We start from the raw sequence: 25,057 nt of genomic DNA, 5'->3' as shown, positions 1-25,057 counted from the left end.
CTATCCACAGAATGGGAAAGGATATTTACACAATACCCATCAGATTAGGGGTTGATATCAATGGTATATAAAGCACTGGTTGAACTCTACAAGAAGAAAACATCCAACCCCATCAAAAAATGGGGCGAAGAAATGAACAGAAACTTTACCAAGGAAGAAATACGAATGGCCAAAAGGCACATGAAAAAGTGCTCTGCATCACTAATCATCAGAGAGATGCAGATCAAAACAACCATGAGATACCACCTCACACCACAGAGACTAGCACACATCCAAAAGAACAAAAGCAACCGCTGTTGGAGAGGATGTGGGGAGAAAGGGACCCTTCTTCACTGCTGGTGGGAATGCCGACTGGTTCAGCCCTTCTGGAAAACAATTTGGACGACTCTCAAAAAATTAGATATTGAATTCCCATTTGACCCAGCAATACCACTGCTGGGAATATATCCCAGAGAGGCAAAAAAGTACAATCGAAACAACATCTGCACATGTATGTTTATCGCAGCACTGTTTACAATAGCCAGAATCTGGAAAAAACCCGAATGCCCCAGAACGGATGACTGGTTGAGGAAACTTTGGTACATCTATACAATGGAATATTATGCAGCTGTTAGAAAAAAGGAGGTCAAGAATTTTGTAGTTAAGTGGATGGGCATGAAAAGTTTCATGCTGAGTGAAATGAGTCAGGAAGAGAGAGACAGACATAGAAAGATTGCACTCATCTATGGTATATAGAATAACAGAGTGGGAGACTATCACCCAAGAACTGTAGAAATAAGTACCAGAAGGTTAACTCCATGGCTTTGAGGCTGGCCTCACGTTCCGGGGAAAGGTCAACTCAGAGAAGCGATCACCAACTACATTGTAGTCGAAGGCCATATGGGGGAAGGGAGTTGCGGGCTGAATGAGGGCTAGAGACTGAGCACAGCGGCCACTCAACACGTTTATTGCAAACCACAACAGCTAATTAGAGAGAGAGAACAGAAGGGAATGCCTTGCCACAGTGGCAGGGTGGGGTGGGGGGGAGATGGGATTGGGGAGGGTGGGAGGGACGCTGGGTTTACGGGTGGTGGAGAATGGGCACTGGTGAAGGGATGGGTTCCCGAACTTTGTATGAGGGAAGTATAAGCACAAAAGTGTATAAATCTGTAACTGTACCCTCACGGTGATTCTCTAATTAAAAATAAATAAAATTAAAAAAAATGCTGTGTACACTGTTGAAGTTCAGGGACTGAGGCTTTGGTCAAAGTTGTGATGGCTTAAAAGTCATCAGTGTGTCAACTATAGCTTAAAGACAAAGAAGACAAAAGAGGGAAGAGGGAAGATGTGAAGGAGCAAAAATGTGGAAGGAGAGAAAGGGAGAGCAGGGAGGGGAGAGGAAAGTAGACAACTGCACCTTGGATCATAGAAAGCTTAAGGACTTGAGCAGAGAGGAGATTGGTGGGTGGTGGGGGGCGGGATAGGAATATATGTGTGTGTGGGGGGGAAATCTCAGGAGACTATGATTTCCATGGTAATTAATGCTAAGCCTATCAGGTGTGTACTGGATATGATCTAATCAGGAGGTGGAGCTGAAATGACTAAGTATAAATAAGTACTAAACATGAAGTTGTTAACAAGGTACCAAGCAGGTGAAAGAAGAACTCTGATGTGTCATGAAGGCAGCAACAACCAGGGGTCGGGGGGAGAATGACTATTTCCAGGACTGGGAGAACAAAGCAGATATTGTGAATTATTAAGTAAGCTTAGAAAAGGAGCCCCACAGAGCTGAATTCAGACCTCTGAGGAACAGGTGCTGCTCAGCTGTTCTGAGCTCAAAGGAGAATCCCAGTGGGACTGGGGTCCTTATTCTAGGGAGAGGCCACCAGCCATCTGGTGCTTATGTCCCCCAAGGGTCCAGGAAACGGCAGTCTAGTGCCCCAGACCTATTAATCATCATAAACCTGGTGCCTTTAAAACACAGAAATGGATCCTCTTGGAGACCAGAACCCTGAAATCAAGGCATTCACAGGTCAATGGTCCCACTGAGGGTTCTGGGGATGAGTGAGGACACAGTCCATTCCTCTGTCCTGACTTTCAGTGGTTGCCTGATCCCCCACGGCATTCCTCTATCACTCCATTCTATGCCTTCATCTTCATGTGCCTCCTTGTATAGACACCAGTCATGGGGCTGAGAACATCATCTCACATGGTGTAATGTCATATTAACCAACTCTATCTGCAAAGACTTTCCATCCTAAGATTCTGAGGAGACGAGATGTATGTAGATACTTTTGGAAGGGGTCCACATGGAGAGATGCTCAGGAGCATCCCTTTGCTATGTGCTCAAGAGTGACCTCTGGCAGTTCTCAGCAGACCATATGTGTTGCCAGGGATCTAACCAGGGCCAGCTGCATGCAAGGCAAGTGCCTTACCAAGTACCTCCTGAACAATCTTGGTGGATTTTGAGGATAGTTACAACCTAGAACAGTTTTATTTTTTCCCATAGGGATCACATGCAATGGTATTCTGGGGAGCCTGGGGTAACCTCTGATAAAAACAGGGCCACCAGGGATACACCCAGTGGAGCTGGGGGTGGGGGACACATGTGCTGTGGATGGAACTCAGAGATTCAAACATGGTAGCAGCAAGGGCCGTACCACTTGAGATACCTCCCTAGATCCCCAGGCAAGGTCTTTTATAGGTTGGGCAAATTGTAGACTAAAGTCTATCAACAATGAAAAGGGTCCATCTCTGCTGTGTTAAGGCTCAGGTTTATGGTGATTTGTAGGGCAGCGCTGAGACACCAAACCACAACAGCCTGGTGCCCTTAGAGACAGAATCACCAGATGCCCAGGACTTCTTCCTAGAATAAGGTTTCTGATCCTTTAGGAACTGTCACTTCAGAGGTAAAGATGTTTCTAAGCCACAACATGCACAAGGGCCACATGCAACAGGAAACAATGAGGGAAGCCAATGAGAAAGAGCAAGTTTCTCCTTCCCCTGCAGCCTCTCAGTCTCATCTGCTCAAATGCCTCCTATTGGCAGAGCCTCACAGTCACTCATCTCAGAAATAGGAGTTCCCAGAGCTCCTTTCCTAGTGTCACTCACAGAATGCAGACCAGTGGCGTTAAAACTAAGGCAATATCTTAGCAGCTGGCAGGAAGGAATGACTAATCCTGTCAAAGATTGATGACAGGTAAAGAAATCAGAGAACTGATTACTGTTTGCTGGAGCTAGCTTCAATTGCTCTCCCATCAAGGAAGTGTGGAAGAAAACGGTTCTGAGGCTTTTTGCTGGATTCTCAGTGATTTCAGCACCATGGCCAGCTCCTACCCCAATGGTCCCAGCCCATTCTGCAGTTAGAAAAGCAGTAGTCACCACATACACGCTCAAAATGCTCATACCACTACCTGCCTGCCACTCCCCCGCACTAAATTTCCCTTTTGATGTTTTCAAATAAAATAAAACCACTTTGGATAAGAACATATTCCAAGGAGCATCCATAAACTTACATTATCTATGAAGCCAAATTAAGCCTTGACGCTACAATAAATAATTCAGTTATCAGGGATGGAGCAATTATACGGCAGGTAGGGAACTTGTCTTGCACATTACAGATTCAGGTTTGATCTCCAGAACCCCATGTGGTCCCCTGAGCACCACCAAAAGTAATTCATGAGCTCAGAGTCAGGAATAAACCCTGACTCTCAAGAAAGCTGTAAGATTTTTACATCTATTACCTAACTACCAAAACTAGTATATATGGTTATATTATTATGTAACTACTAGGAATTAATTTTTTCATTTTGGGTCACAGCCAGTGATTCTCAGGGGTTACTCCTGGCTCTGCAATCAAGAATTACTCCTGGTGGTGCTGGGGGACCATATGGGATACCAGGGATCGAACCTGGGTCGGCTGCATGCAAGGCAAATGCCTTACCCACTGTACTATCACTCCTGCCCACTACTAAGAATTTCAATAGTGGAAATAAGTCGGAGATTTTACTTTAATAACTAACTCATTACTTTTGTGTTTCATAAAAAGGATTTGCATTTTTTTCACAGAAAAGTGACATTATTTAATAAATTATAAAAAGGAATCCAAACAATAAAAATCAAATTTGAAAGAAAATGCCTCACTGCCTATCACTATTAATTTCTATTTAATATTTCTCTCTTCCTTAGAAAACAACTAATATGTTCAACAGAACAGAATAAGAAATCATTTAGTGTATGGGTGCCTCAATTGGTCTAAAGTGATTAAAATGACCAGTACAGGAGAAGCCAATTAGAGCCATGAGGAAGTCTAGAACCTGACTTCTTACTATTGCTTCTATGTGATCGGCAATTTCGTTTCTCACATTTTTTATTCCACTCTCAGTGTTTGAAACCATGCTCGTGTTCTGAACAAGGAAGGTGTGGGGACACGAACTAGAATTCCATGCAAATAGCAAGCCCGAGTGATAGTACAGTGGGTAGAGTGCTTGCTTTGACACAGTTGACCTAGGCACAATCCCCAGCATCCCATATGGTCCCCCGAGTACTGCCAGGAGTGATTCCTGAGTGTGAAGACAGGAGTAAGCCCTGAGCACTGCCAGGTGTGTTCCAAAAACAAACAAAAGAAAGAGAGTAAACAAAAGATTTCCACGCAAACATACCTGGTCAAATAAAATTAGTAAATAGTTCTGTGAATAATCTACATGTCATACAAAATAAGGAAAAACAATGCTACATGCTGAATTCAAGTTCTACATGTAGAACTTGAATCTAAAAAAGGAAGAAAAGACTTCTGGTGGATTTTTTTGGGGTGGTGTGTGATGTGTGTGTGTGTGTGTTTCAAGCACCCACATCCATTGATGTTCACTACCAACCTTCATTGTAAGGTTATAACAATTACAATGTCATTTGAATATCTGAAGCAGAATTTTTTTCTTTATCATTACCTTAGGAGAAACTGTTTGCAACATACACTTTCTTTTTTGTACACTATGTAATGATTTAGTGTACACTATATAATGTACACTATATAATGATACCAGCTTTCTTACACTAAAGAATGGTCTTATCTATCTTTAGCTACATAGTCCTCAGTAAGAAATGTTGTATGAAAGTGGTGGTCTACCAGTACTCAATGGTAGAGTGTTTTCCTTGCATGGTCCTGGGTTCAATCTCTGGCACAACAAGGCAAAACAAAGTAACAAATAAATTTAGTGCCTATTCCTTTCTCCTTCCAGGGAAGGAAGGAAAGAAGGAAGGAAGGAAGGAAGGAAGGAAGGAAGGAAGGAAGGAAGGAAGGAAGGAAGTTTACCTCACTCTTTATATATCAAAACATTTTATTTCTGTGAATTAAAATATATCCATTTTAATGTTTCATGACTCAAGTGTCTAGCAATCAGATGAGTATCCAGGTATTGTGTCTTATAAAGAATCCAGTAATTTTGAAGTTTTCCCTAAAACTTGGTTCTTAAAGACTAGTGTGTCAGCCAGCAGAATTAGTATCTTCTGGCTGGAGCATATGCTTTGTATGCAGGATGTCAGGGACCAATTCCCATCACTGAACGGTCCTCTGTGCACTACCAGAAATGAACCCTGAGCACCACCAGGTATGGATTCAGAATGAAAACAGAAAAAAAATCTGCTCTTCAACAGGATCCTCAAGCTATCTGTGTACAGAGTAAATTCTGAGAAGCATTTTATAAAATAATGACATATTCATTTGCATTCTGATAAAGAAATGAGTTGGGGAGGGGGAGCAGAATGATAGGCACCAAGCAGGAATTATAGCTGAGTAATGCCCATGAACATCGTGAATAAGAAGGAACAACTGCTAATAAAGTGATTTTTAATTTACTATCTTCAACGTAAATGAGAGTACCTATCAAACATCTGTACAGTATATCTGTCCCCCGAAGCCAGGGTGATCACAGAGCCCAAATTTATGGAGCAGTACTTGTTTTATACCTGATATCTTAGAATAATACTCATTAATGTCTCACAACCTTATAAAGTAAAATGTTCTCATTTGAACAATAAATTATAGAGCACCTTAATTATAATTAGCTACTGGATTTATAAAAACTTCCTAAACAAAAAGATGTAGTTTTTAAGAATTCATGATCTTTGGGCTTCTCTCTCTGCTCCTGATAAACTGGGCAGATTCATCCTGCTGCTAAAACAGTAAGACAAACAGTTTCTATTCCACAAAAAAGCAACAATAAAAAGTTCTGGTTGTAATTTTCTCCGTTTAGCTTTTTATTTTGTCTTCTTCTACCTATAGTATTTGAGCTGGAACTTATTAGATGAATGAGAAATTGGTAAGTTCTTATTGATTGATATTTTTACTTTTCTAAATTTTAATGAATCACCATGACATGCATTTAATATTGATTGATTTTTAAAAGTTGAAATAGTCCTGCAATCATGCAGACATGTAAAACAGTCATGCAAGAATAAACCTGATCAGGATGCACTATCGTTTTTAAAATTTTGACATTCAATTTGCTAGCACTGTTGAAGGTATTTTTGTCTATGTCTATTAAGGATAGTAGTCTTAAACTTTCTTTTCCTTTAATGTCCTTTTCTAATTTTAATTGAAGTATAATGTTAGCTTTCTAAACTGAGTTGTAAAATATATCCACCTTTGCTATAGTTTGAAAAATTACTACTTTTCATTATTAAATGTCTAGCAAAATTTATCAGCAAAACACATTAATATGTCATTGTTTTTTTGTCTATTTTGGATGGAGGATGGATTTGGGGTCACATCCTGTGGTGTTCAAGTCTTACTCCTGGCTCTGAGATCAGGGGATACTGCAGAGTGCTAGGGACCGAAATCGGGTCAGCCACATGTAAGACAAGTGCCTTAACCACTGGGACTATTTCTCCTAGTTCCATTATTATAATTATCTCATCAAATGTGATGATAGATTAATATATAAAATTATGTATGAAAAATAGCCTAGGTGTGGCACTATATAATAATAGTGCTCAAGCTATTATCATTAGTTTGCTGATCCAATTCTATATGGGTAGTTAGTAGTGCCAGAACAATCATTACCTGTCCACTGAAACAGTTAAATAGCAGAAGCAGACATGCAAAGCATCTATGTTGACCAGAAGTGGCAATGGTAAAAACCCAAGATTCGAAGAGAAAGAACCTTAGATTTGTTTGCTGCAAACATTATGCATCAATTCAAAATATGTGTTAAAAGTGCATCTTAAAACAGAAAATATTGAGGCCAGAGAGTGAACCAGGTAAAGTGCATGTATGCTTGTGGCCAACCCTGCTTCATTCCCTGGCACCCCATATTGTCCCCCGAGTTCTGCCAGAAATGTCCTTGAGCAAAGCCAGGCATGGCTGAAAAAAACAAAACAAAGACAAACTCTGAGAATAATTTCAGCATTATATGATTGGAGACATTCTGTTTTATAATTGTTCTTGAAATTTCTATATATCCAAGAAATGCATGATACTAGTTTGTCTTAAAACTAGGAATAAATTTAATTTACAAATGTAATATAGCAAAATTCCACTCTACTTTTCCTTTGTATATACTGACTCAAAAAGGAGTGCAAATAATGAATACAAGGTGCTGTAATTTTAGAAATCCATTCCACAACATACTGAATATTTTAGCAGTTTAATTATGCCTTACATTATGTATTTCATCATTCCCCCACACACACATCTATTATGATTTTTCAACAGAATCAGAGGTGGGGGAATAAAAGACCAGGTGCTAAAACAAAAACATTGATGTAAATGTCTAAAAGAATATTAATGAATCAATATAATGGAAAACAAAATCTAGCTCTTTCAAAGGCTAAGTCTTCTTTGTGTAGGAATACAGGACTGGAGAGAGACTTTCTTAGACATGCAATCATCACAAAAGACTGCTAATGCTCAAGGTGTTGTTATCTGTTGGCTTGACAATGAATATTTATGCAACACCCCTCTGGAAGTCCCCAAATAAACCACGTAACTCAAAAGAGCATATGATGCTTTCACATATGCCATAGAATACAGATTCCCTTGGTACATAGAATGAACCTGGGTTCTTAAGTTCTATAAATAGTGTTTCAAAAAGCCACTATTTATAGTTCTGCAACCTCACCAAATTGCATGCTCTATAGGCCCTCTGCCTGTTTGTAATCGGGTAGCCCCTACTCATCCATTTTGTGCCACTGGTGGGCCCCCAAGAGTGAGGCCAGGTAAGAAAATTTAGAATGCAAAGTAATTTGTGCTGTCTCTTGCTTGAGAGAAGAGGCACCAGCTGCAAAAACCAAGTGAGGCTTTCCTAAGGAAAATACCTTCCAGGGAGTCCTGATGGTGAGGGAGATTTAACTCTTGTCACTATGAAGTGAGGTGATGGGGAGGAAGAGAGGCTCTAGACAGAAAGGCTCAGAGTCAGAGGAAGAATAGGATACTGCTACTGCCAAGGACTACAAATTACTGACAGATTTTAATGAACGGGGAGCCACAAGTGATTTATTTATCTTTGTTTTGTTTTTTGGGGGGCTGGAGCGATAGCACAGCGGTTGGGCGTTCGCCTTTCACACGGCCGACCCGAGTTCGATTCCTCCGCCCCTCTTGGAGATCCTGGCAAGCTACCGAGAGTATCGAGCCTGCGTGGCAGAGCCTGGCAAGCTACCTGTGGCATATTAGATATGCCAATAACAGTAACAATAAGTCTCACAATGAGAGACATTACTGGTGCCCGCTCAAACAAATCGATGAGCAAGGGGATGACAGTGACAGTGACAGTTTGTTTGGGGGCCACACCTGATGATGTTCAGCACTTACTCCTGGCTCTGCACTCAAGGATCACTCCTGGCAGGGCCTGGGGAACCATATGGGATGCCAGGGATTGAACCAGGGTCAGCTGAGCCCAAGGCAAGCGAAGTGTCCTACTCACTGTACTATCTCTCTGACCCCGGGCACTTTTTAAGAATTATTTGTATACTCACTGGTCTTTCCCCTCTAGAACATACATTCTATGAGAAGAGAGATTTAATCTTGCCCTCTGTTCTACCTCCAGTATGTAAGAAAAGTACACTTGGGGCTGGGGAGGTAGCTCAGGGGTCAGGCATGCACGTCGTGCACACACAGGCTCCAGATATTGGCACCACAAGCGGAACCAGCACCACTGGAAATAGTCCTGGAGGCTCCTGGTGGCCCCCAAGCAGTTCCAGGGTGGCTTTGATGTTCCCCAAAACCTCATCGGAGGCCCAAGCACTGAACAGTGCAACTCAGTTGGCTGAATATTGATGACAGTGGAGCCTGGGCCCCCTGAACATGGTTTCCGCCAGTTATGAGAGGGATACTATGTTGGTCGGTATCACTTCTTCACAGAAGAATGGGGTTCATATTGGGCCCTCTTGATTGCTATCTCCACTGCAGCATCCCTCTCCTCTTAGCCATCATACACCTACTTCAAATTCATCTTTCTAAACAAGTGGTTCTGATAAATATAAGTCCCTGCTCTGACTTAGAAGAAATGGCGGCATCTGAGCTTCCAGCATTCCCACCACCCCTGACAGGTCACTCTCCCACCACTGCCACAATCCAGCTCTCACTCAGCCTCTCCCCTGGATGTACCTGCCACCCCCAATTGCTCTGGAGGGCCCATCTCTACACGCCCTCCCCCCTCTCCGCCTCCATGTGCCTGATAAAAACGTTAAAGCAATTGCTTTTGATACTTTTCCTTGATTCCCAAGGTGAATGGTTCTTAGCTGTGACCCTGAATATTCTCTGCTCCCACCCCAGGGATCACTGGCAGTGTTTGGAGACATTTTTGGGTATGGCAACTAGAGAAGACATCAGTACTGGCATCGAGTGGGTAGAGGTCACGGTGTGGTCAGACCAAAGAGAGCACAGTTCCCTGCATCAAAGAATGATCTGGCTCAAAAGTGAACCATGCTGAGACAGGGAACCCTTCCTTCAGCCAATGTTTGGCCCTCATGGAGCCTGGTGCTCTTACTGCCCTACATGTGTACATGTGTGCTCTCTTTTGGGATTTTACATATAACGTGTCTGACCCACGCCTCCCAGGTCTGTACACTGACATTGCACACTGTGTCCCAACCAGCCCAGCTTAGCAATGAGCAAAAAATTTCCTTTAGGCTCTCAAAGATGATCCATTTGGGGGGAATGAATCAAAATTTCAATTTCACGTTTTTTAAATATTTCATTTGAACTCTTCTCTTTTCTCCTATTCCCTGGTAAGAAGAAAAAAGCAATCATCATCTTTTGTGCATTTCAGTTTAAATACATAAATACCATTATTAAATAGCTTATCAGTCTTATCACCAGATAAACTCTAGTACCTTTTAAAATTTCATGGAGAACAGTACTCCTTAAAGGCAGTCACTGGCATTAAGCTGTATTAAATCAGGTCTGGTGCTAGTTTTCACTATATAATGTGAATATGCATTTATTTTTCTTAGCAGACCTGTAGTCTATGCACTAATTAATGCGTGAATAGCCATACTTTACCTGCACTTGAGTTAAAAGGGTGGTTTTCCAGGAATCAGGAGTAAAATATAAATGTCAAAGTGTTCCTAGAATTCATCCTTTTCTTATTAGAAAAATTTAATTATTGTTCTAAGATTTAACTACTGTTTGCTGTCATTCAATATGTGAGCTACTTAATATTTATTAATTTTATGACTAACTGACAATAGAAATATTTGCTGAACATTTTACCAGTAAAATATGGCTAGTTATACTGAGAAAGCTGAACATTTAGAGACTTTGGCATATTTGGGGGGAAAATGACTAACAGAATTCCCATCTGGCCATCAATTCCATACTTTATCGCTTCTAAAATCTGAAAAATAATTCAGCCTAAGGAATATACACATACACAGGCTAGTTCTAAGAATTGCTTGGAATTTTCAACAAGAATTTTAGCTTAAGAGAAAAAAAGAAATGGATACAATCAGAAAAGAGCATCACAAGAGCCAGAGACATAGTAGAATGGGTAGGGCTCTTGCCTTGGTTACAGTCCACCTGGTTTCAATCCCCAGCATCCCAGCTACGATCCCCCGAACCTGCCAGGACTGTTCCCTGACCACTGCTAGGTGTGTCCTCCCACCCCCCAAAGAAGGATCCTCATCACCACACCTTTATTGTGCTTAAACGTGTAAGCTGAACTCTGTAGATTATAAACCTAAATGGTACTCAAACCGAGAAGGAGCACAGTGACCAGCCTGAGAAGTCTACACAGAGAAGTAAAATATCCCGGTTGCCAGAGCCGTCAAAGAAACAGTGAAACCCACGACAAAAGAGATTTTTATGTTTTCATATGTCAGTCAGACTGAAAATCAACTGTTACTTATCCCTAGGGAAGGAAGAAACTCTTGCAAGTAAAGAGGTGCAATTGGATTTCAAGCCACTGAGAAGGCACTTAACATTGCCTTGGTTTCTGGAGTGAAAATGTCACAATCTATTATTATCAGCAATAGAAAGTGAAGACCAGACGGACAGACAAACAGGCGAGCTCGCACGCGTATGCACGCGTGCACATACACACACACACAAACACACACACACACACACACACACACACACATACACACACTCCAGGAGGTGCAGAAGCAAAAACTTCAAAAACATCACCAGAAGCCCAAGAATTGAATATATGTTTAGTGGTACTTAAAAATTTTTTTTAATTGAATCACTATGACATACACAGTTATAAAGTTGTCCATGATTGAATTTCGGTCATACTATGTTCCAACACCGATCCCTTCACCAGTGTACATTTCCCACCACCAGTATCCCCAGCTTCCCTCCTGCCATCTCCCTTATCTCTACAACGGGCACTTTACTTCTCTCTCTGTCTCTCTCTCTCTCTGTCTCTTTTTCTCTTTCTCTCATTTGTTTTTTTCTCTCTCTCTCTGATAGTACTTTAAACTTATTGGGCAAAGGCATTTTATCAGCTAATTTTTTAAGTTTTACAACACCCAATTTCAAAACCATCTACTAAGTTAAAAAAAAAAAACTTCTAAGCCAGCAATTAGATACAACATAAACTTTCCCATTTTACTTAAGATCTTTATTTTTAAAAATACAATGGGGGCTGGAGTGATAGCACAGCGGGTAGGGCGTTTGCCTTGCATGCGGCCGACCTGGGTTCTAATCCCAGCATCCCATATGGTCCCCTGAGCACCGCCAGGGTAATTCTTGAGTGAAGAGCCAAGAATAACCCCTGTGCATCGTCGGGTGTGACCCAAAAACCAAAAAAAAAAAAAAACCAAAATAAAAAAATACAATGTTATACCAAATATCTGATATAGTAATCAGCACAGTAACTGTAATAAGGAAGTGCATCATGCAAAAGAGTCAGGAGCAAATGATTACCCATTATTTCTCCTTGGAGGGGTGGGGGGAGCTTCCCAAAGGTGCCCAGGGGCCACTAGTGCTGTACCAGCTATCACTGAGGGAGTCATTCAGGTTGTACATCATATCTGAGCATGAAAGACCCTTGATTCACCCCTTAAGCTATATTCCTCCTCAGACATGCTAGGAAAGGAGATTCACCTTCATACACGGGGGCTTGTGTGTGTGTGTGTGTGTGTGTGTGTATGTGTATGTGTGTATGTGCTTTTAAATCTTTTAAAATTATTACTTCATTTTGGAAAAATTCATTTCTAGGTATATAAAATATTTCTAGGAGTTTCAAAAGTTCTGGAAGCATATTCACTGCCTTGAAATCTAAACAAACCTGTCAGTGGTGCATACACACACATCCATATCCCAGAAGGCAGGCAGAGTCGGACCACACACAGGTTCACCAGAGCGACTGTTTGGGAGAACAATGAGCTATAATGCACTTATCAATAACCGAAACCAGCCTTGTCCCATCAACTGTTTGGCCTGCACGCCAGAGATAAAGAGCGTGAGGCTCCGATTCAATACTCCAACTTTCGATTCAAAGGCTCCAGAGCAACATAGATTATCCAGTCCCTGGTCCCTCTATCTTCTGATTCATTCTTGCTCAATGACACTGCTAGCAACTTCAGAGGATGGGAATAAACTTTTACTCTTGAGTTACATACCAGCTGCCTGGCTCCCCCTGGTCAGAGTCTCTTCTGAGAACCCTTCCCACCTCACACACCAAACACTGCCAGGACACACCTATGGAACCCTGACTGGCAGCTGCTGCAGAGAATAATACTTTTAAAACCAGACTAAAACAAAAACCAACTGATTGCTTCTGGGGTTTGCCCAGAATTGCCAGTAGCAATCACAGAAGACATCTACAGTGTCTTCTCTGAGCATCCCTTGTTCTCACCTACTGAGATTCAAGAGGAGACCGGATTTCAACACCTTCACAGCCTGCTGAAGTGTGGGTTCAGCCTTCCCAAAGCAGAATTATGATAGAGGCCTGCATATTCTCTACAGACATACCATTTGTAGATGGGTCCAACTCATATGCCACTTCACAAACATAGGGGAGAGAGAGAAAGAGAGAGAGAGAGAGAGAGAGAGAGAGAGAGAGAGAGAGAGAAGAGGAGAGAGAGGAGGCACCATTGCAGAAAGAGCATATTCCTCTCAGATGTAGGAGGGAAGAGGTTCTCTGTGACATGTCCTAAAGGTAAAAGGTAGACCAAGCGATGCGACCAGGTTTTAACCCCAGCACCATATGGTCCCCCTAGCATTGCTGGGTAAGGTCTGGAGGGCCCAGAGCACCACCATAGTGACCTAGGTAACCCCTGGCCCCACAAGGTCTAAGCAGCACCACAGCCTGAGGGGGAGGGATGGGGGGTGCAGGCAGGGTATCCTGAACTTGGAAGGATGCCCACCACAAAAAAAAAGCTTACTACACACAATGATCAAATACAGAGAATGTAGGCTCTCCAACAATAGCTAATAACAACATATTTTGCAAAGCTTTATTAAATAATGTTTCCCAATGAAATCGCCTACCTGCATACATAAATTTAAAGTATTTATATAACACCTCAATAGAGGAAATAATAATAGATTATGCAGCAAAATATGCAAATGTTTCAGCACCACACTTCTAGAATACCCAATGAAGCCATGAGATGCTTGTTTTTAACTGTAGGATTACCAGGAGTGCCACCAACACCCGGGCAGACGAGCTTAGGTGCGCTGATCTGCAACTTAAGTATCACAGCTATGTCTGCTGCCATAGGGAAATGGTGAAAAGCTCTTGGTAAGTTCTAAACAAAACACAGTTTTGGGGGGCAGAGAAACAGTACAGTAGGGAGGCTGACCCAAGTCAATTCCCAGAATCCCATAGGGTCCTCTCGGCCTCCAGGAGTGAACTCTGAGCACAGAGTGAAGAGTAACCCTTCAGCACTAATGGGTGTGACCCAAAAACAAAAACAATTCAGACCCCCCTTGATATACAAGCTGCTCCACTTCTGGAAAATAAATATCTGTTCCCTAACCAACACAGGTTTGAATAAAGATTAAACAACCCCGTATTTTTTACAAAAGAAAACACAACTGTCAAAATGAAAATCATGGCTAACTTATCTTTTCAGATTATAAACATTTACAATTTTAAATACCAGTAGCTCACAATAAGTCAGTGAAAATTACATCTTTTTCAACACTTTTGCTGTCTAAGGAAGCAGTATCTTCTGCAAACCTGGCTTTCATCATTAGGTATTTTTTAAATTAATACACATATCTGCCATTTTATCTGGGTTGGAGTGATAACACAGTGGGTAGGGCATTTGTCTTGCACATGGCCAACCTGGGTTCGATTCCTCCACCCCTCTTGGAGAGTCCGGCAAGCTACCTAGAGCATCCCACCTGCACGGCAGAGCCTGGCAAACCACCCATGGCGTATTCGATATGCCAAAAACAGGAACAACAGTCTCACAATGGAGACGTTACTGGTACCTGCTCAAGCAAATCAGTGAACAGTGGGACGACAGTACTACAATACAGTAGAACGTTTAGGACTGTTATTTAATGATAAAATTTTTAAAAATCATTACTCCCCAGTCTCACCAAATATACACCCATAACAGTGTATGAAAAATGTGTCTGGAAGCAAACTATTCTGAGTGTTAACACAGGATTTTGACAGCCATTGGAAACATAGGATTTACTGAGAATTGGAGGAGCAGAAAGGGAAGGTGGTAATGAGCAGGACTCGGAAGGGCAGTTACTGGGATGTGTAGCAGGGTGTGTTTTTCATTCATTCAAAATGAAAACAGCTTTCTGGAAAAGCAGAAAAGAAGCATGTTTTCACAGCTAGGATTACTCTGCCTATATTATGGACTAGAAATATATACACCAGGAAAACTGGAGTGCTTTTAAACCACCCAAATTTGAGAAACAACATTGCCAGAGCATCTTGAAATTAATTTCTATCATTTTTTATTGATACCATAAGTATACATGCAAAGTGTGCTGAACTGTTGAAAACTCACACAAACCAGAAATATGTAAAGACGAAGTATAAGGTCCTTTCCATCTGACCTGCAAAATGCCACAGTGTGTTCTTTATTTTCCAAGTTTTGTTAAATGTGCTTTAATTTTTAAGAAGAGATATACACTTCATAGGTCAATAACTGCTTTACTTCTAATAACAAATCTTCAAGACATTTCTACCTTAATGTATTTATATAGGTTCATCCCCCACTGTTTTAGCAATTGTGTGATTTCATTATTTAAGTCAGGGCTTCTTAAGCTTTTCCACTAGAGACCCCTTTTTGCCTGAGAAGTTTTTTTTTTTTTTAATTTTTTATTGAGTCACCATTGTTTTTTGGGTCACACCCAGCAATGTTCAGGGATTACTCCTGGCTCTGGACTCAGGAATTACTCCTGTCACAGATCAGGGGGCCATATGGGATGCCGGGGATCCGGCAAATTTGCCAAGGCAAATGCCCAACCTGCTTACTATCACTCCAGCTCCACTCGGGTATTTTTTATTCCCCTACTTTGTTTCTTTATATCCCACATACAAGATCATTCTACGCCTGTCCCTATCTTTCTGACTCACTTCACTTTGCATTATACTCTCTAAGTCCATCCATCTAACAACGCATTTCATGATTTAATCTTCTTAAAGCCAAGTTACTACTACATTGTATATACCATAGTTTTTGTTTGGGGGCCACATCTTGTGGTGCCCAGGGGTTACTCCTGGCTCTGCACTCAGGAATCACTCCTAGAGGTGCTCAGGGGTGCATAGGGCTGCTGGGGATCACACCTGGGTTGGAGCTTGCAAACAAGTGCCCTACCCACTGTACTATCACTTGGGCCGATGAACCATAGGTTTTTTAATCAATCATCTGTTCTTGGGCACTTGGGTTATTTCCAGATTTTTGGTTATTTTGAACAGTGCTGCAATGAACATAGAAAGTATAAATGTCTGTTTGAACAGATTTTTTAGGCCCCTGGGGTTTATGCCAAGAAGTGGAATTGTTGGATCATAGGAAGCTCAATTTCCTAGTTTTTTGACAAGTGTCAATATTTAAAACAGGAATATCTGCACCTGGTTAAGAATCCACAATTAGATAGGACTAGAATCAGAGAAACTATTAGAAATGCATATTACTGCTGATATAAATATCTATGGCCATCTGAGATGATCAGCAGGACACACAGGCTATAGAATTAATTACATACTTCAAAAATAATCATGGCTAGGGAGACAGCATAGAGGATAAGACATTTTGCCTCACATGAGGCCAACCTGTTTCAATCCCTGGCACCACTTATGGTAGCTACATACTGTTAGGAGTGGTCCCTGAACACAGAACCAGGAGTAAGTCCTGAGCATCACCTGGTATAGCTCAAAAACAAACAAAACTATCGTTATGCTAAAATGAGCTTTGTATTCAATGTCGCTCATAAGATGCTTAATGTGCATTAACTGGAGCATGCAGCATGAGATGAAAATAGTTACAGTGTGAACTATTGTGAAAGGGGAGTGTGAAAGGAGAGTGTAAGGGGAGAATGGCCCCATGAAAGAGTTAGAACATCATTTCTTAAAGACAAACACACATAAGCACAAATAACACTGTAGTGCTGTCATCCCATTGTTCATCGATTTGCTTGAGCGGGCACCAGTAACGTCTCCATTGTGAGACTTCTTGTTACTGTTTTTGGCATATCAAATACGCCATTGGTAGCTTTCCAGGCTCTGTCATGCGGGCCGGATACTCTCGGTAGCTTGCCGGGCTCTCCGAGAGGGACAGAGGAATGGATCCCTGGTCAGCTGCGTGCAAGGCAAGCACCCTACCCACTGTGCTATTGCTCCAGTCCAAGCATGAAATAAAATATGGCATACTTAAAAGATTGAAAAAAGTAGCAATATAATGAGTAAATTTCAAAACAGGTTAGTCAGAACTTGAAAGGTCAAAGTGGGTCACCTTCTCCAGCCACTGCCAACACTTCACGGCTGCTCCAGGCTGCAGAGGCTCAGAGCTGAGTGACTCAGCTCAGCGACTGGGAGTGAAAAACAAACATCTTAGATTGTTCTCATAGAAAACTTTCAAATGTCCAAGAACACTATTTATCTTGTTTGACTTGGCAGATTTTTAAAACCGAATACAAGTTTCTGGTGGTGCTCCTGGTGTTCCTACAAAGCTCGGGCTCCGTTGTTCAGCAACTGGAGGTTCAGTGATGGAGAGGGAGATCCATAGAAGTGACCAAAGAATCAGAAATTTAACGATGGTTCTTTTATGGCTCCTGATGCTTGTCCAAACGTTTGAAAGCACTTCAAGGTAGTAATAACAAGCAAGCAGTTGCGGTGCTGTGCAAAGAATTATGAACTTGGTTTCATCAATTTAAGTCATGCCCATTTTGGGAAAATCACAAGCATTGTGGGGTCCATGGTTATTCACTGTCACTGTTATCCCGTTGCTCATTGATTTGCTTGAGCGGGCACCAGTAACATCTCCTTTGTGAGACTTGTTGTTACTGTTATTATGAAGTTTAAATATAAGACCTAGCATGCACATAGTGTTTATGCTTTCCAGCACCAGTGACCTGACTGGCAAGGCCCAGTGCAACAGAAAAATATTATGCTCCTGTGTAAAGAGTTTCAAGAGGTGACATCAGAGAATAAACCAAACCCTGGGCCCTTCTAAGTGTGGGGCGTTGGGTGAGTGCCCGGGATCCAGCGGGAGACTGGCAGTGCACTGAGAGGACCCTCTGAGAACAGAACCTTTGCACAGTCACTTTCATTTGGTAAACAGTTAGAGACCATCTATGGGGAGAGCACTGTAAGAAAAAGGAAGTCGGATTTCATACATTAAAAAGGATCCTTTCATTTCCAGGGTAAATACTGAGATAAAAGAATGGAGACCTTTTAAAGTCCAGTAGCTACAAAGCAACTTGCTGGGAGCTCCGTGATATATTTCCAATTTAATCACATACAATCCAGACAAGCAAAAAAAAATCATCTTTTCAATAGCCAAAGGAATTAAGGCTCAGAGCAGTTAAGACCATTCTTTTTCTAATAACTCAATCATTCATCTGATGATACTTATTGATTTTCTTACCACACCCCAGATATTAATTTTGACTCTAGAAACGAAGCAAGACAAAATAGCAATCTATTCCTAATCCTGTCTTTGCTCTGCTACAGCAAAACATTTAATCAGAAGAGAGAGGCATTGATGTAAGAACTGCCATTGTTTTTTTTTATAAAAAAGAAATGATAACAATTAATGATCTTCAAAAACAGAATCACCAGATTTATCAACTAAAGGATGCTAGATAAATGTTCCATATAAAAATGTTTTCACCTAAGCATAAATCATGTAATGTTTGAGATACTTACACTAAAATAATTTTGTCTTCTGGGAGGGGCTATTCCAGGCTCAATGCTCAGAGATGGGGTAGACTCTGTCAGTGTTGGGGTAACACTTGGTGACAGGGAGCAAACCCAGGCCCCCTCATGCAAAGTGTACCCTCCAGTCCATTGAGCTAACATCTCTCTATTCTCCATTTTGTCATCTTTACCTACATTCAAATTTAATGACCATCCTGACTTTTTCTGACAATCATATTTACAGTGTGTGATGATATACTGTGTGTGAGAGAGAAATTTAAACTCCCAGGTGAAGTTTGAGTGGCCTCCCCAGGAAGGGGGCTGGGCTGCAGCCTGGGGGACACAGGAGTTACTATGGGGAAGAGAGGGCAGAACAGGTGGCAAGGGCACTGTGATGGACAGAGGAGAAGGATGTGTGGAAATTGCAGGTTCTGGGAGGGGTTGGGAGGTTATGCAAAAATGACGGAATAGAAGGGAGCAGGAGCCAGTGTCCAGGGTCTGATAGACCTGGGCTAATAAGGATCGCAGCTCTGAATCCACTAGATTGATCAATCACTTATGATGATCAGTCTGCCTGCACCCTTCCTTCTCTATCCACATCTACATGACTCTGACATCCTTACCAACATCACTTGCCCCATCACTGTCCTGGGCCCCTGCGACACTGCTCAATACTAACACCAATGCTCTTTCTGTCACTTAATGATTAACGTCCATCCCATTATGTGATAAACAGCATATTCTGCACCCACAGAACTAGAATGCCTAGAAAGGAGCTCAAAGCTCCCCAAGTGAGTTAGGGTTAGGGTTACTGTAAGGGTCATGTTACAGTCAGGGTGAGGTTTAGGCCATATTAGAGGTTGAGAATGAAAGTTAGGGTGAGGATGAATGTTAGGTTTGTGTAATTGGTAGGATTTGGCCAAACTTAGGGTACATGATAGGACCCTGGACAGAGTTAGGGCTAGGATTAGGGTTAGGACATAGAAGTTGAGGATGAAAGTTAGATCAGTGGGAATGGCAGGTTTAGTGCAACTGGTAGGGTTTGGCTAAGAAATAGGACTCTGGAGAGTTAGGGTTAAGCTGAAGGTTAGGCCATGTTAGAAGTTGAGAACAAAAATTAGGTTGACGGTGTATGTTAGGTTTAGTGTAACTGGTAAGACTAGGCCAATAGTAGGTCTTTGGATAGAGGAAGGGATAGGATTAAGGTTAGGATTAGGGTTAGGGTTGGTTTAGAGTGAAGGTTAGACCATGGTAGAAGCTGAGAATGAATGTTAGAATGAGGTAAAATCATTGTTTTTTTAAAAAGGAGAAAGAAAGAAATCTCCATTTCAACAAGCACCCCAGAAAAGTATGATATAAGGTACCATTTGAGAATCACTCTCTGACTTTGTTAGGATTCTATTTCATAGACTTTTCAAAGAATGGCAAATATCAGGACTGGAGCAAGAGCATAGCAGGTAGGGAGTTTGCCTTGCACTCGACCGACCCGGGTTCGATTCCCGCATCCCATATGGTCCCCTGAGCACTGCCAGAAGTAATTCCTGAGTGCAAAGCAGGGAATAGCCCCATGTGCATCACCAGGTGTGACCCAAAAAGCAAAAAAAAAAAAAAAAAAAAGTGGCAAATATCAAAGCTAACTCTTAGTCTCATCTGTCAAATATCTCACTGTGCTCTTAAATTCTAAGAGCGATCAAATACTATGAGGAGATAGAAGTCCAGCAATATAAATCTTAATGTCTAATTATTTGTATCATATACTGTCCAAGGGAAAATATACAGCAGGAATGATGTGCATTAGGTGGTCAACAGAAAACATTAAAAATGTTGTCATGTTAAATTGACCTGAACATCTGCTTTATAATCAAGCTATTATCATTCAAATTTGATCTGTTCTAATTTATACTCCTAATGGTGCATTACAATATCTACCAGACCATTTGCTCTATTAAAAATAGAGCCCAGAGTTGCACGTAAAATTAACATGAGTGAAAGAAAGGATGCTTCTTATTTTCTACTTGAAAGCACAGTTCAAACGACACAGATAACACATCATATATTTCTGTACTTCATGGAACAAAAGAATAAAGAAATGGAAAGGCACAAGCATCCTTTCTCCACTGATTGAATTTTGCTCAATTCTTCCCAATAGGAGAAGCCATCATGACATGCAACTCCTCCCCACCCACTCTCCCCATCACGGGGCACTTGTGATCAAACACTGAATGGTGTTTTAACGCCCCATTTTAAGGAATTTTTACATCAAAAATTAAGATAGTAACATTATGCCCCATTGTTATTCTCAGCTGTCTCAAAATAAAGAAGCCTGAAATGCAATCACTGCCATAATGTACACAGTCGCTCAGGGAGGCTACAAATGAAAAGGCAAAAACAAAACAATTTGCGGTGTTGTAGGGAAACTACCCACAGCTGGGGGACAGCCTTCACTGCATCGACAAAGAGACTGGAAAATGAGGAGTTTGTGTTCAACGCATAATGATCTGCACTCGTAAACCACCGGTTCAAGGGAGACCTCAGCAAGGGGAACCAGGAAACACACAGGTTTCCCCCCGACTGAATCTGTAAAGAATAAAATAGGACGCTGTTAACTCTCACTATTCACAGGAATCTACCCAGAACTATGAGTAAAATGAATAACAGCCCAGAGAGCTAGTTTAGAAAATCAGATATTTTTATTCATAAAATATGTCATCAACAAGTTTATCTCAGAGTAAGTACTAATAGCTCTAATTATAGAAAACAGATTTTTCTGGCATTTGTGGTCACGTGATATAGTGTCCATTAGGGTGCCCTTTGCCGTAACCCTGACGATCAGAGCAACCCTCCACACTTCAAGAATTATGATGAGGTTAATACTCAGGGGAATTTTTACCTAAAAGCCGGCAAGCTGGTCTGCTGCTGAGAAAAATGCTACTTTCATTGTCAGTGAATCAAGAAAAAGAAAAATTCTCTACTACATCATCCAAAACACTCAGATGTACAAACGCAGGGTTTCTTTCTCCTTCCCCCTCTTCTCCAGTGAGTGGCTAATGGCATTGGATTTTATAGTACACCATTAGGAAAAGTCTATTGTCTGCGTTTGCGGACACTGAAAGCTAAATTTCATTAAAGGAACAGTGCCTGGGTATAAAGGCTTCAGGATATCTTAAAAGGTAACAACTGTTTTCTTTTTTCCTTAAAGGTTTTTTGTTTCATAGTATTCTCCACTCAGGGAAACCATCTCTTATGTCCTCAAAACAACTTTCTAATAAGAGCTGGTCTGAGCTCCTTTTCACATTTCTGGGATGTGGAGGGCGAGCCCACCAAGAATAAGCACTAGTCCCAGGTGACACAGCAGAATTCCAGGGGAAATGCGCCTGCCTAAGGCTCTCTCTGCTCGCCTACCGCTGTTTTTCTTGCTCGCTTCCACTGCAGCCCACATCTTCCTTCCTTCTTGGCTTTTGCCACCCATCTTGCAGATCTAGACTCATTCGGGAAAGCAACTAGGTTTCTAAAACAGCGACCTTGGCCTCCAAAATAAAACATGGATTGAGATCTTGATTTTTAACCAGGAAATGCATTCATTCATATGACTTGCTTAGTCTATGGTTTTCCATCAGGAAAAGGGAAGGCGGCCCAGGCTCCTAACTGAAATCCCAGCCGAAGCCTCGGGAAAGGACGGGTCAGCGCAACTGAACCTAAGGCGGCTCACCATCGAAGCTTTCACACGAAAACTTGCCGGGAGCACGAGGCCCCTAGAAGTGGCCACTGCAAAGGAGCGAACGCCGGCGAGGGAGCAAGCCTAGCTCTCCTCCAGGACTAAGGAGGAGGAAGAAACCGCTACAACTTTCTCGCCGAGTGTGGGGCGAAGGGAGCAGGCGGCGCAGCTAAGAGAGCATCAGGGCACCCCGGATCCCCGGGCCCCCCGCATCCCCGCCCCCGCGGGAGAGCCGGCCGCTGCAGCGCCTCCCTGGCACTGCGGCGCACTGCGGAGCGGCCCGACCGCCCGCCGCCGCGGCCCTGCGGGGCTTTCCTCGTCGTCCCAGCCGCAGTCCGGGCGCCCCCCTCCCCCGCCCCCTCCCGGGTCGCTGCGCTCCGCGCCCGCCGCGCTGCCACGCATCCATCACTCGCCAGCCTTTGACGCACACGCGCGCTCGGCCACAGAGACTCGCCGCCCCCCGCCCGCCCCGGTGGGTCTGCATTTGCATCACCCGCACACGTAGCCGCTGACGCCAGCGCACCCCCCGCCCCCGGCACCCCCCGCCCCGCCTCCGGCTCGCGCCGTCCAGGCGGCACCTCCAAGCACGGTGACTCAGCCCCTCCCTCTCCACCCCCTCGCGCCGACCGCCCGCGCTCCCCGCGCGCCCACAGCAACGCTCTGGGCTTGAGGCTGGGGGTGCAGGGTGCCCGCTGCCCCCCACCCGAGTATACCCTCCGTCCAGGTCCGCAGTCCTCGTGGGTCCAGCCCGGGCGGTCCACGCGACACTATGGGGCGTTGGGGAGAGGGCCGGGAGGGGGGGGGTCTTCCCAGTTCTAGAACCCAGGACGGCGTGAACCTTGGGGCTGCATTTACTGCATCTGCAGCCCTGCTCGCACCTTCACTGGGTATTTGAGGCGGGATGACTCCCCGCCTCTCCCGGCACACAGTAGGCGCTCAATCGTGTTTTTCTGCTGAATGAAGGCGAGCCTGGAGTCGGACGCGCAGGCTCTCACAATAGCCCCGGCCCCGTGGGGTTCCCCGCTCGTCCTCCTTCTGTAGTTCCCTCGCGTACACTCTAAGGCACGGGCTACGGAGATTTGTGGGGAATAGTTTTTTTTCCCTTTCTTTTGCTTCCCCCTCTCCAGTCCTCGGAGTTTCTTTTCGGCTCCAGCAGCGCCTACCGCAGCTGCCTCGGTTCTCCCGCCACCCGCGCACGTCTGCTGCGGGATCCCCGCCGAAAAGTTGCGCTCGTGCTTGGATAAGAGGTGGACCCCGGGTCAAGTTGCTTGCTTTGAAAAAGCCTCCCCTACCCGTCGAGTCACACCAGCAAAGACTCCTGGAGGTTCCCGGCAGTAGGCGGGCGCGGCTCCCGCATCCCAAGCAGCTGCCCAAGGCGCCCCCCCACCCTCATCCCGGAATCCCGGATAAAGCGCATCCTGGTTCTCTAACCCTCTCCAACATCACCCCAAAACCAAAAGTGAGAGGTTTGGGGGTCACTCTAACAGTTTAATCCTGACTTCCCGGGTCCCAGCCCGGGAGGGGCTCCTTGCCCTAGCAACCGCCTCTTCCCCCTTACCGGCAGGCGAGGCAAAGTTGCGCTTTTGCAAGGCTGCAAAAGTTCCCCCAGCCTGCAGCGCCCGGAGTCCAGGTTCGGCTGGGAAATGAAGCCTAGGCTGGAAAGGCCGACCCACCCCGTCGCCCTCGGCCGCCAGGGTCCCTCACTCACCGCTTTGGCCGGCGGGGACCCCCTTTCGCCCTGGGCACTGTCCGCGCTGCAGCCGCCGCCTGGCGGGCGTCGCTCGGGCGCGCTCCCCGGGGCCGCCTCCGTCTGCTACTCGCTCCCGCAGCGCGCGGAGTGGAGGCTCCGCCGAGCGTGGCGGCGGCGGGAGGAGGGGCGGGCGGGCGGCTCCGGGCTTGCTCGCTGCGGTCCCCCGCCCCCTCGGTGCTGCAGTGGCGGGCGGCGGCGTGGCCCGACTACGAGCGGGGCGCGCCCGGGGAGTCACGGCGCGCGGGGGCGGCGGGCGCGGCGCACGACTCGGCTCGGGCCGGGAGGCCGGCCTGGGGGAAGTCGGGGGACCGCGGTGGCGGCGGCGGCGCGGGATGGGGGCCGCCCCCCACCCACCCCGAGTAGCAGGCACTTTTCGGGAGAAGTCGGAGCTCCGAGTTTGTCAGCAGCTGGAAGGACTCCTGGAGTGCGGCCGTGCGTGCTGCTGCCGGGGGCGGCACCCCGAGGCCGCTCCAGCGAGACGCCGGGGGCTTCCGCTTGCTGGAGCCGCTGCTGCCGGGGTGGGTTTGGGGGGAGGAGGCAAAGTTTTTCTCCTATTTCTGGGTCCCTTTTAACTTTAACGCGGCTTCCGGGGAGCCACGGGGCAGGGAGAGTCCCCGATCTCCCAATCCCACCCATCCCCACCTTTCCGCCACCCCAACACCAAGGCGGCAGGCGGGTTGGAGAGGGGGAGTGCGAGCAGCAGGGGCAAACTGGCCGGAAACTTGGCGGAATTTCCTTTGTTTCCCCCCAAATGCAGAGAACCGGACTCGAAGACAGACATTGCAAGTGGTCCTCTTGGGGAAAACTCCCTACTATTAGGAAAAAGGGGGGAACTGT

General features: G+C 44.4%; 1 protein-coding gene across 2 annotated transcripts in view; it reads right to left on the bottom strand.

Moving 5' to 3' along the window:
- The window catches only part of SV2C (synaptic vesicle glycoprotein 2C), a 209,679-nt gene extending 185,175 nt beyond the window's left edge, over positions 1 to 24,504 (bottom strand). Inside the window, exon 1 of one of the 2 annotated variants that reach the window (XM_055123860.1) lies at positions 24,179 to 24,504. The gene's annotated coding sequence lies outside the window, so the exon portion shown is untranslated. The remainder of the gene's footprint in view (positions 1 to 24,178) is intronic. The other variant, XM_055123853.1, reaches the window with a different exon arrangement.
- Positions 24,505 to 25,057: the final 553 nt, after the last annotated feature.

This window comes from Sorex araneus, chromosome 1 (genome assembly GCF_027595985.1).
Source record: "Sorex araneus isolate mSorAra2 chromosome 1, mSorAra2.pri, whole genome shotgun sequence".
Classification (NCBI taxonomy): Eukaryota; Metazoa; Chordata; class Mammalia; order Eulipotyphla; family Soricidae; genus Sorex; species Sorex araneus.
The sequence above is the reverse complement of the archived record's forward strand: the minus strand, read 5'-3'. Positions and strand labels throughout refer to the sequence as shown.